The 13,182-nt window shown below is 39.9% G+C and overlaps 1 long non-coding RNA gene and 1 other non-coding gene across 2 annotated transcripts in view; one reads left to right on the plus strand and one right to left on the minus strand.

Annotated features, from left to right (window-relative positions):
• LOC110334499 overlaps positions 1 to 13,182 on the plus strand; it is a 129,896-nt gene that overhangs the window by 53,613 nt on the left and 63,101 nt on the right. The gene's annotated exons all lie outside the window — the stretch shown is intronic.
• Positions 93 to 199, minus strand: LOC115062472. Its single transcript, XR_003842424.1, has one exon. It is a non-coding gene; the product is annotated as a U6 spliceosomal RNA (small nuclear RNA).

Raw genomic sequence — 13,182 nt, forward strand, 5'->3', positions numbered from 1 at the left:
GAACTCAGAAATCCGCCTGCCTCTGCCTCCCAAGTGCTGGGATTAAAGGCATGCACCACCACGCCCGGCTAAAACCTTTTTTTTTAAGTAGGAAAAATATGGAACGCTTCACGAATTTGCGTGTCACCCTTGCGCAGGGGCCATGCTAATCTTCTCTGTATCATTCCAATTTTAGTATATGTGCTGCCGAAGCGATCACGAGTTGTACAACTTTTTAATGCTAGATATAATCAATATTTGTGAATTTAGAATTTATGCAAATACAACAGAAGAGGATTTTTGTCTGGTATAGTAAAACTAGGCAAGTACCCATATCTAGAGTGTAAATGAAAATGTAGCTTTTATTTCTTCAGAGGCAAGGGTGAGAACAGAGCCTTACATAAACTTTTCAAATACTTGGCATGGACTGTGCACAGAGTATTTCATTCTCTGTTCTAAGTATGCCTATGCCTAGGCCTGGAAGCTTCTATTTTTTATAAAATCTAATATTCAGCAATTCCAGACCTAGAAGGCTTCAGCTTCCAGCCACTGTCGCCTAAACTAGGCCTATAATGTTTTAGCTTCCTGCTTAAGAAATACAATCTTTCTAGCTCTTTCTGAACTCTGGCTGGCTGGTTCAACTCAGCTCTTCTGTCTCAAGCTCCTCTCCATGAAGACGGATTCAAATTGGCTTCTCATGGCTTCTGACTGAATTGTTCTACTTAGAAACACTGTCTATGAACTTCATGAACTGAATTGCTTAGAACTCAATTGAATACAACTCATGCAATTGAACTGCTCTTAAGTTAACTGAACTTGAGTCTCTCACTTACCGTACTTTAAGTAGCATCCCTTTCCTGCCTATGCTTGTGAGAGTGGAAATATACTATCTCTGACTTATTCTGTCACATCTTTCTCTGATTCATCACTCTGACTACCCAGAATTTGACATCATTGTTTGGGATAAAACAAGTGTACTAAAGGAATGTTTGCATTCCAGCTAGAGGGATTAAAATGTGTGGCTTGTCTGCATTCCATTCTGATCACATATTTGGATGTGATCCATTGCCAATGTAGGCATGTTGCTGGATTCAAATTTCTTTATACTAGAGAGGTCACAGACACTACACGAAAAACTACTACTGCCCTTTTGTGACGCCAATGTAATCTCTAAGCGTATTCTAAACATTTATGTCCTTAATATAAGTATAGCTATAATTTCACATCAAAGAAGTCTTTTGGTATCAGATAAAAATTATTAGAGAGATCCACAACAGGTCAAAAATGCAGTTAATAAGTGACTTTAGGATGTATAACCCCAACTGATGAATCTGCGAGGCAAACTGTATAGTTAGTGAAGATCCTGAAAGATGGTTCAGTAAGAGCATAAAAGCCAGAATCCCAAAGTACTGCTGAGATAGTATCTTCAAACCCTATGATTAAACTTTTAGTGAAAGGGTTGTTTGAACAAGATAAGTATGGAACCATCACTGGTATACCATTTGGACATGTGAATTCCACAAATAGAAACTCTAACATGATTTTTTGATGTCTACTTAGAGAGATAGAATCCTCCTTCAAGTACAGACTCTCAATTAGGTTATTCAATCTCAAGTGGTCAGCCATTAACATATGTAAATGGAAGCAAAGTTAAATGGGCAATGTATAGAATTATACATACTAGAATGTAAGAAAATAAGCGTATACATGTAACAATAATAAGAAATTATGAAGTTTGGACCAGGAACACAGTAATAGTTAGATAGACATGCATGCCATAGATTCTCAGTGCCCACGTATGAAGTTCTCAAACAAAACTGGAGAATAAAAATGTATGTAAAATTATTTATCATTACACGTGAAAACACACAAAAAGTATAGAGCACAATCCTCAATTTCTGTTAAAGGAACTCATTTTCTAATGACATTCAGTGTCCATTCTTCTCATAGATGAGAATTAACATAAAGATCCACAACTAGACAATACAAAAAGTGAGACAATTTGGTCCACTAGTTTACAAATAGGATGGGTTCATTAAAGGCCCCTTTATGTTTCAGAAATATATGCAAAAGAGTAGGCAGAAAGATTATAAGAGTTAGAAGTGATGAATGACTCAAAAGAAACATTGTCTCTTCTAGATACAACAGAACCAGAACCGATACACACATGAACTCAGAGGTAGTGTGCACAAGGTCTCTACAGGTTGAAATCAGATGGGTTTCCAAGCATAAAAGGGGAAGTGTGAGGCAATGGGCTATGCACAGATAGCCTGTTCTCTAGTTGAGCGGAAGTCTTGAAACCTGGTGGGGCACAGTGGGTGGTAGTTTCTACCTACATGGGACAGAAGGCATCCTATCATGTCTCCTGGACCCCTGGCTCCTTTGAAAGTTACCACACCCACAGTCCCCACAGGAGAGGTGCGTGGCTATCAGTCACATAGGAGCAGCACCAAGCCTTCCCACATGCAAATAAGGTTTTCCCCCAAAACTCTCAGTCCAAGTCAATGTGAGGTACCTGCTGTTGAACCCTGAATCTCCTCAGAACTGCATATAAATCCATCCAGGGAATTAAAGGTGCATGAGAACTATTCCTTCATCTGAGTCTTTTATCCAAGAGCTGCATGTAACACTTGGGATATATACAGTGTAAAACATTTTCCATAATATAAGAGAAACTAATAGATATTTGTTGTAACATACAGATAACATTCTGTAAAGTAAAATTTGTTTTGCTTTGCTTTTTACTTTTAATTTGGCTACAGCTAAAAACTATATAAAATTAAAATAAATGGTTAAATATGTAAAATTGAAATTGTGCTTGTAGTGTGTTGTTTCCAAAGGTATGAAACCAATATAGAAGTCAGTAACTATTTTCATAATAAATCAAAACCAAATTTCAATAAAAACTATTATTTAGGTATGAAATAGTCCATTAATCTTGGCCTATAATATATTAGAATACCTGTAGAGAACTTTTGGGCCATATTCTAGGAATTTGGCAGGAATTTGATATGAGACTAGGACAAGAAGAGGGCTCAGGCAGGAATTTGACACTGGTCTAAGACTCTAAGAAGGCTCAAGATGAATAGAGCTAAGGAATGTGTTCTTTGTATTTTGATGGGTCTTGTTAAGACTCTAAATACAGTAACCAAGGGACCTTTGCCTATGCTTTGTTTGTCCCTTAACTACTCTTTTTATGCCTTCGAACTGACCATATTCTTTACATGTACCAAGAATGGTTTAAATCAGACATGAGAAAAACAAGCCCACTTCATCCTCAGCACTGGCTGGAGACATGTTATGTCTAATTGTCCTTTTCTTTTCTATCTTCATCCCCTCCCTTGAGAAATGGTTGACTGACTGAGCTGGCTTGGTCAGAAGATACCTCAGTGTTAGAGCCCCAGTATGGGAGATTGACTGACCACAGAAAAAGGAATGTGTGAAAAGGGAATTTTGGGCCAATGGTGAATAAATCCTGTAAAAAGGGACAAGATAATGGTAGAATGCTATTTGTGTGTGCGTTGTAAGAGATGCGCTAAAATCTAGATGAGCAAATACAATTCTCATAGATATTTTTAATCTTTGTACACTGATTAGAGATAGTTTAGACATGAGAGAAAATGGGTTTTAGAAAAGCAGTCTTCTCCATCTATTGGGGATGCTTTAGCAAAAGAAAAGATAAATGCATGCAAGCTCTTCCACAGCTCTCATATGAATAGGAGGAAGTTGAGAGATGTTCTGCTTCCTCTCTGGCTCCAATACTTAGTTCTGGTTGTGAGTTGCTTAAGTAGGATATCTGGACCCTTTTGCACATCTAGTTCTCTTCCCTCTCTGTCTATTGTCTGTTCTTGGCATGCCAATATATCCATGTCTGTCACTTTATGTCTGTATTTTTGTTTGGCTGCTTTACTGTTCCTCTGTGTTTTATGTTCAAAAGAAAAAAAAATGGTTAAAAATTTAACTACTGGCTGTCCTCACCTTAATTTAGTTTTAACTTATTTCCAAAAAGCAACTGTCCTAATTTACGCAACAAAAACTGATAGGTTGCCCTGCTCCCATAGCTAGGAGTATAGCAGAGCTGGAGAGACCCTGACAGGGGTTAAATATCTGCACAAGCTGCTTTTGGCTTCTATGGTAAGGGAGCTAGCTAATGGCTTCTTTTCCTAGAATAATCTTTGTAACTGTGAGTATTGGGTTCATCAGGTAACAAGGTGCTTCACCCTTGAAATTATGGCTAGAAAAAGTTAAGAACATTTTGTCCAGTCTAAATATATAAGATTTATGTAGCAACTTCATGTTTGTTTCTGTCTGATTTTAAAAGTATAAATATGTTAACCATGTCTTGGTTATAGATTATTGGTTTAGAAGTTATTGGGTATGATTGAAAAATTGTAACATTGGTAAAAGAAAGTTAGCTTAAAACTGGTAACTTAGGTTTGGAGTCATTCTAGACAACAGCACATGATAAGAGCCAACCCAGGGAACCAGGTCTCTAAAGATACCTCTAAATTGGGATAATATTTTATGTAATTCTTATCATAGAAAGCAGACTGATAGAAGATAGGATGTAAAACAATGTCTCTTTAATGAGGTATTAAAAGCTACACCTTCATGCATTCATATATAAGAAATGGCAGTCAAACTTTGTAACATGAAAGCAATGTACTTGGTATTGATTTTAGAGAAAATAGATTGTTTACACTGATAAAATTAGGATTTGCTTTCCAAAATTATGGTTATGCTCTGATATGGCAAAAGAAACTTAAAAATTATACATTATCTGCTAATGTTTCACAAGCTGCCATTTACAATTCAATCACAAACCTCAAGATTTTAATACACCTATATTTGTAATTAAGACAAATATCAGGCATGTGGAGATTATTGCATGATTTATGAAAAATTAGTGGTAAAGTGGAACTCATGGAAGCATATATATATAATATATATATATGTATATATATAATAAATATGTATATATATATAATAAATTTAAAAGGTAGTTTTAACTCTTCTTTTATATCCTAATGATTACAAAAGGCTTACATTTAGTGTGACTGCTTGCCTGCTTGCAATTTTAAAGAGCCCATTCAGCAATATAACTGGAACGTTTTTGCCTCAAGGAATAGCCAATAGTTCTACATTATGTCAAAAATATGTTGCTGCTTTAATACAAAAAGTTAGGACTTTGTATCCATCAGTGTATATTATTAAATGGACGGTATTTTATTAGTTGGTCACCTTAAGTCCTTTTGCTATAAGCCTTTACTCTTATACAAGATTTACTCTTTTGAGGATTAGTTGTTGTTCCAGAAAAGATTCAAAGGTAATATCCTTTTCAATATTTGGAATATCAGTTATATTCTAAACAAATTGTGGGACAGAAAACTCAAATAAGAAAAGATAATTACTTACTTTAAATGTTTTTCAAAAGCTGTTAGGATTTGCTAAGAACTCACCTTAAGCTTACCACAGGAGAATTTAAATCTCTGAAGTTCTCAAGGGGGTGCAAGTCCTGGTTTCCCTTGACAATTAACTGATGAGGGACAAATAGCTTTGCAGAAAGTAGAGGAATTTTGTGAACAGAAGATACTTTATATAGACTGTGGTCAATTGTTGACTGTTTGTATTCTTGCTACTTCTCATGCACCCACATGTTGGGAACTAATAAGGGGGGGCCCTGGGGAAGAGGGAGGAAAGACCCATGCCCCACCAGAATTTTACCTATTCTCTGGTCTGTCAGGGGTGCGAGGATTGCTAGCTATCTTCCACTCATCCCCGGGTGGGCAATCATGCTTCTAACCCACTCTTCAGGGGGTGGCTAAGGGGCAGCCATACCTGGAAAACCTATAGCTACTTTGCTAAAGCCACCAATATTATCGAGAAAGGGATGAGGGAAGAGGTTCCCAACACCTGTGAGAGTGTGTGCAGCCCTGATGAGCAGAGACTCTCTGTGGTTTAAGAGCTTTATTATAGAAAGGCAGGGGGAAAGAGAGAAGAGGGGGGGAAGAGAGGAGAGAGAAGAGGAGAAGATAAAGAGAAAGGAAAGAGGAGAGAGGAATGAGAAAAGTGAGAGGTAAGAGAACAAAGAAGTGAGAGGTAAGAGGAGAGCAGTGAGAAGTAAGAGAGTGAGGTGGGGCTGAACAGCCCTTTTTATGTTTTTTTATACTATTTGTATTGGTTTATTATGGAAAGGTAGGTTTTTTTCATCTATTGTGATTAAAAGTTTACCTGACTACAATACTCTGGACTAGTATCTGTTGTCTCTTAGGGTATTAAAAAACCTTTGCTGTCCCTTTTGCTTTTAAAGTTTCCATTGTTTCCATTTTTTCTTTTCTTTTCTTTTCTTTTCTTTTCTTTTTTTTTTTTCTGGTTGGAGGTTATTTATGTCTTGTGTTTTCATTGGTGTGGGTAATGTCCATGGCCTGGAGTTTTGTTTCTATTAGTTTCTGGAGGGATGCAATTAATAGATACATATTGTTTAAATTTGACTTTATCATTGAATCATTCTTTTCCTCCATCTATAGCAATTGAAAGTTTTACTTGGTGAAGTTTTTGGCTTAGAATATGGGGTCTCTTAAATTTTGCAGGACATCTGCCCAGGCACTTCTGGTGTTCAGGGGTTTGCACTGAAAAGTCAGTTATACAAGGTCTACCTTTATATGTCACTTGCTCTTTTTCTTTACAGTATTCAATATTCTTTCACTATTTTGTATATTTAATGCTTTTATTTTGATTGCCATTTCCCTGCCCTTCCTCCAATGAGTTTGAAGCAGGACAAAGGCCAAATGACTGATGATCTCAGGCCTTTATATTATTCCTTACTATTCTGTGCTAAAATCTGAAATCTTTATTTCTGTCCCGTCTTTCAGTAAGTGCTGGAAAACTTAATTCTTATTCCCTCCATGAACTTTCTATATAATTCTCTGCAGATTGACATATGATATATAGAAGTGCAAAAATTGGTAGAGGATTCATTGACTAGGTTCCTTTTTCTTTTGCCCAGAAGGCTTGCCTCTCACTGGTAAGATAAAAGGGAGATTTGTAGCAATTAACTTTTATCAAAACAGGAAATGAAGGCAATACCAGCAGAAAGAAAAACTCTTCCACAAGCAAATATCCATAGAAACACACATGCATATGAAAGACCCCAGAAGAGGGGAGATTCTCACTCAAGTCTTGGAATGACGCAACCCGACAAGAACTTACTAGAGACCATCCTTGCTGCAATCACATGAGGTTTATTGATAGGAACCAGCGTGCTGGGACCGACTTGCATCCCACACAGGGGTAGAGGAGTTTGTCCCTGAGTAGCTGGGAGAGGGGGTATTTAAAGGAAAAAAACCACAACCCAATGGGGGAGGGAGGGAGTTATTGGAAAATACCAAAAATACCAGTGAAAAATCATAAGGGGGAACTAAAAATCACAAGGGGAAACTCCTTGCTTCTCAAGATTGTTCTCAAGATTTTAATTTAACTTTTGTGATCAGCCAGTTCCTGGAATAGGGTCACTGAACCTGCTAACCTACATCCTTGGCTTTACTCTGTTTGCTAGGAGGTCAGGATTTTTCATGTTCTTTCATCTCCCCACTTCTAGTACCTATTCTAATCATAGAACTAGATTTCAGTGTCTTCTTAATATTGATTTTCTTGACTTTCTAAAGCATAATATTGTTGGCATAATATCAAAATCTGAACAGCACTCACTCTTTCTCTAATAAAAGTAACTAACTTATTTAATATACATGGACCTATAATTAAAAGCAGAAGCAAAATCAAATGGGGTCACATAAGGGAAGATATCAAAGTAGTCATCCATGGAGTTTTATTAAACCAAGTTTCAAACCATCCCTGATATTATGCCTCTCTGTCTCTGTCTCTCTNTCTCTCTCTCTCTCTCTCTCTCTCTCTCTCTCTCTCTCTGTCTTTTTGTCTAATCTCTCTCTAAGTTTTCTCATAGAGTTTTCAATCACCCCGGAGTGATCTACATAAAAGCAACATTCTTCTCTTAGGGCAGCACATAATCCTCCATCTTTTAAAAATGCAAATCTAAACTCCTCCTATTTTGCAAGACTACCTCTGAAAGTTAAAGATTTTTTTAAGTTTAGTTACAGATTGTTCCAATGCTCTCAAATCTTCATTCATAGCTGATGTTAGCTCTTGAAAATAGTGAGGCTGTTGTATGAGAGCAGCAGTGTCCCTCCCCACCCCACAGCAACTCCTATGCCCAACTCCTAAGTCAGTGAGATGGGCTCTTTCTGGTAATGGATTAGTCGCCTGTTGAATTCATCTTCAAAAGTGTTAGTAGGGTGGTAAAGGACTCTAGGTACTAACTGTATAAGCACACAGTAGTCTTTGGTGTTACTAAACACTGAAGTTGACACACAGGAGTCAAACATGTACTATAGGCCCACCATTTATCTAGGTCAGAAAATAACCATCTAATATTAGAAGTCCTAGGACTCTCAAGGGTCTCATTACACAAATGTCTGTAGGCAGCTGGTGGGTTTCCCAAGCAGGTTCCTGTACCTGTAACTTCGTTAAGGGTCAGTCTGTGACTGGTTCCCCAAATACAAGCCTCATGGCTTGTAGTATTATTGAATGTTCCAGACACTGCAATTCCTACATAATAAGGAGTTCTTGAAGGGAGGCAAAGCCAACAAGACTCAATAATATCAGGATTGGTTCAGTTTATCACACTGAAGGCTCCCTGTACAAGATTGATTAATCTCTGTCCTGTCTTTGCTGGGGCAACAGAAAGGTTGCTAAAAGTGGTGAGAGATGAACTAAGAGAGGTGGGCAAAGTCAGGGAAGGATGTGGTACCAGTGGCGGTCACTTGGGGATTGGGGGGCCTTGTTCAGTTTAATACCTTGTTAGGCCCTACCACCACTGAACTAGGGCTTTCTATTTTAAGTCATACAAGGAAAATGAAACCTGGATCAGTTCCAGTAATGTAGTACCACAGCCCCCAGTGTCTCCCTCTAGCCCAATCATTAAATTCTTTCTTGCTCTCTGTAAATTGAATTTTGTAGTTGGTTCTGGTTATTTTGTTGTTGTTGTTGTTGTTGTTTGTTTTTTTGTTTTTTGTTTTTTTTGTGGTTGTTGTTTTTGTTTTTGTTTTTGTTGTTGTTGTTATTGTTGTTTTATCAAGACAGGATTTCTTTGTATAGCCCAGGATGTCCTGGAACTCACTTTGTAGACCAGGCTGGTTGGCAATGTCCTAATTGGTAACACTTGTCCCAGGGGTTCCCTGTCCAATTTTTGGTAACAGTAATGTGGTCCCAAGAAGAGCTAGGTTTCCAGTAAGTAGTCCCTGTAGTCTCACATCCCCATTCTAGGCAATAAAAATGGTCTGCTCCACCACACCTTTTGGCTTGTGTCCTAGTTCAGGCATCGTGGGGGCAGACATAAAAATCGGAATCCCCCATCCTGTGTCTAGCCCTTGGATAACAACACCCCATATTTCCATATGAGACTTGATTGTGGCAAGTGGAACAATCAAAGCTTGGAGGCTTCTGTTGTTTAGAGGTAGTTACTGAAGCCTCAGGAATATCCCATGTATCTACTCTGACTGCCAAGGTACAAGCGTCTGGAGACAAGACTGACCACCACGTCTCTGGGGGTGCTTCTTTTGTGATGGCAAAAGCTACCTCTCCTGTTTGAGATAACACTTGCCAGGTCAACTTCTGGGGAGCATGGGGATTGCTACCCATCACCTGAATCAAGCCTGCAATACAAGTGCAGCTTAAGAGGGTCCACAGTTTTTTCCACTGTCCACTCATCTTTGAATGATCTTGAAGCCCATTTTACATGGGAGGTGTGGATCCAAGCAGAAATACCTTCAACATTCACTGCTGTAGGAGTTGTCAAGAGCAACAGATATGGTCCTTTCCAGCGAGGTTCCAGATTTTCTACTTGATGGCATCAGATCAGGACGGTGTCTCCCACCTGGAACTGGTGGGGCACGTCCAGGCTTCCAGTCTCATAGGCCTCTCTCACTTGTTCCCAGACTTGATGTCTCACTACCTCAAGGGCCTTTGGGCAGGCAAACAAGGGTATAGAGAGAATAGCATCAGGATCATGTACTCCACCCAACTCAGTGAGCGGTGGTGGTCCCCCACACAGGATCTCATAAGGCGTAAGTTTAAATCATCCTGCAGTGTTCCAAACTTGGAACAGGGCAAAGGGAAGGAGGGCTTTCCAGTCTTTCCTGCCTGTCTCCAAGGCCAATTTGGTGAGGGTCTCTTTTAGGGTTCTATTCATCCTCTTTACCTGACCTGAGCTCTGGGGTCGGTAAGCACAATGTAATTTCCAATTAATCCCCAGCTGGGTGGCCATTCCCTGAGTTACCTGGGCAAAAAAGGCAGGACCATTATCAGACCCGATTACCATGGGTATCCCGAACCTTGGGAAGATTTCTTCTAGGATCTTCTTGGCTGCCACATTGGCCGACTCAGTCCTGGTAGGAAAAGCTTCTACCCAGTCTGAAAAGGTGTCTATAAACACTAATAAGTACTTGTTGCCATATCTAGCTGGCTTAATTTCTGTAAAATCTACCTCCCAGTAGTCCCCAGGCTGGTCGCCCCTGAGCTTCTTCCTAGGATTGTACATGGAGTGACTGGCATTAATCATAGCACAGGCCTTGCAGCTTTTGACTATTCTGCCAAGCCAGAGAGTCCTATTACATAGTAGTTGGAGGACCTAACCACACCTTTTAATTTATTGGCCCCCAAGTGGGTCAAATAGTGTAAGTGGGTAACATAATTGCATCCTTCTTCCCATGGGAGGACTAGTTTTCCCTTTTCTGTTTAAACTGCCCCATACGGGATTTCCTTTATCAGTCCTAATTGTCCCTAACTTGATAGTCCTCAGGGATGTATCTAAAGCTGGTCTCTCTGACATCATAATAATCTTTAGGCTCCTTGACTGCCAGGATCATTGCTCCTTGGGCTGGGGGTTGATGGTTAGGTTTGTCTGCCATCTGATTCCCTTTAGCCATAGCATCTTGAGTTTTCTGGTTTCCTGGACAATGTATAATTGCCACCTTTTTTGGCAAATGTATGGCTTCGAGGAGGCTCAAAACTTCCTCTTAATTTTTTTATGTCTTTCCCTGCAGATGTCAACAGCCCTCTTTTTATGTATATCACTCCATGTATATGGGCAGTGGCAAAAGCATACCTGCTGTCAGTGTAGATGTTGATAGACTTCCCCCTTGTCATTCGTAGAGCTTGTATCAAAGTCACAAGTTCAGCTTTCTGAGCCAACATTCCTTCAGGTAGGCTGCTGGCCAGATTACTTGCTTCCCATCTACCACTGCTGCCCCCGCCTTCTGCTTACCTTCAACCATGAAGCTACTGCCACCCATGTACCAGCTTGGATACCCAGGCCAAGGCTGATCCTTCAGATCATTTTGAGTACTAGTTTCTTCAGCCAGAATGTCAGTGCAGTGATAAGTAGGTGAAGAGTCATCAGTATCAGGAAGTAGGGTAGCAGGATTGAGAACAGCAGGGGAAGCGAAGGTCACTCATTCAGTCAACAAAAGGCTCTGATAATGTGTCATATGAGCATTGGTCATCCATTGGTCAGGGGACTGTTTGATAGTGCTTTCCAGAGCATGGGATGCCACTACAGTTATTTGTTGTCCCAGAGTGAGCTTATCAGCATCCTTGACAAGCAGAGCTATGGCATCAATAGCTTTCAGGAAAGAAGGTGACCCGCTGGCAACAGGGCCTAACTTCTTAGATAGGTAAGCAACTGGCCTTTTCCAAGGTCCCAAAGTCTGAGTAAGGACTCCTCTTGTGACCTCTGCTCTCTCATCCACATAAAGAGTGGAAGGTTTGGTTAGGTCAGGAAAGGCTAAGGCTGGAGTCATCAGTGGGGCCTTTTGAATTTCTTCAAAGGCTTTCTAGTGATCTGGGGTACACACAAATACCACCATTTCCTTGGTTAGGGGGTACAATGGGGCAGCTAAGGTCACAAACCCAGGTATCCAGAGCCTGCAGAATCCAGCAGTGTCAAGAATTCTCTTACTTGCCTTGGTGTAGTTGGTGTGGGGATCTGAGTTGCAGACATTTTTCTGTCTTCTGTTAGCCACCAATTCCCATCTTGAAGGGTGTATCCCAAATAAGTAACTTCAGTCTGACACAGCTGAGCCTTTTTAGCTGAGACTCAGTACCCTAACACCTAATTCTGTTAGTAATTTTCAGTCCCTTGTCTGCACTCAAACTTTGTGGTCACAGATATCAATAGGTCATCAACGTAAGAGCAGAGTCACCTGAGTGTTTTTGCTCCTGAAAGAGGCTAGGTCCCAATGGAGAGCCTCATCAAAGAGTAGGGGAATTTTTGAACCCCAGGGGCAGGCTAGTCCAGGTCAATTGACCTGTCCATCCAGTGTCTGGATCTCTCAATTCAAAGGCAAAAGTAGGCTGACTAGATGAATGCAGTTTCAGAAGAAGTCATCTTTTAAATCTAAAACAGTGTACCACTTCCTTTCTGGTGGGAGCAAGCTGAGGAGATTATAAGGATTGGGGACAGTCAGGTGTATGTCCTGGACCCTTTTGTTAATTTCTCTCAAGTCTTGTACTAGTCTATAATCACTAGTGCCAGGCTTTTTGACCAGCAACAGAAGAGTGTTCCAGTGAGACTAGCAAGGTACAAAAATGCCTTGTATAATCCTTTGAATATGAGTTCTGATTCCTTCTCTAGCCTCCTGGCTCATCGGTTATTGATGTACTCCTATAGGGGTGGCATCGGTCTTCAGTCCCACTACTACTGGGGGAACACTTACTTCCATTCCCATAGCCCCAATCTCTGCCCAAATCTTAGGAAATGTTGTCAACCAGTTCTCCATGTTAGGAGTCTCTGTCTGATTCGGGAGCTCATGCAACAGATATTACTTTTCAAGCCTCAGGGCCAACACCATGGAGGTAGGAGTCTCCCATATTACCTCTGGTCCAGTTTGGGTAAATCTGATATGGGCTGTCAACTTTCTTAGTAAGTCTCTCCCTAGTAAAGGCATAGGGCACTTGGGGATTACCAAAAAAGTGTGTGTTATTGTGCTTTCCCCAGATCTACAGTCCATGAGGTGGTCCATGGGTATTGTTTCTGTCCACTTGCCCCAATTACTATAGTCTTTTTATTTTTTAACTTTCCCAACGTTTTTTTTTTTTTTTTTTTTTTTTTTTTTTTTTTTTTTTTTTTTT

This window comes from Mus pahari, chromosome 17 (assembly GCF_900095145.1).
Source record: "Mus pahari chromosome 17, PAHARI_EIJ_v1.1, whole genome shotgun sequence".
NCBI lineage: Eukaryota > Metazoa > Chordata > Mammalia > Rodentia > Muridae > Mus > Mus pahari.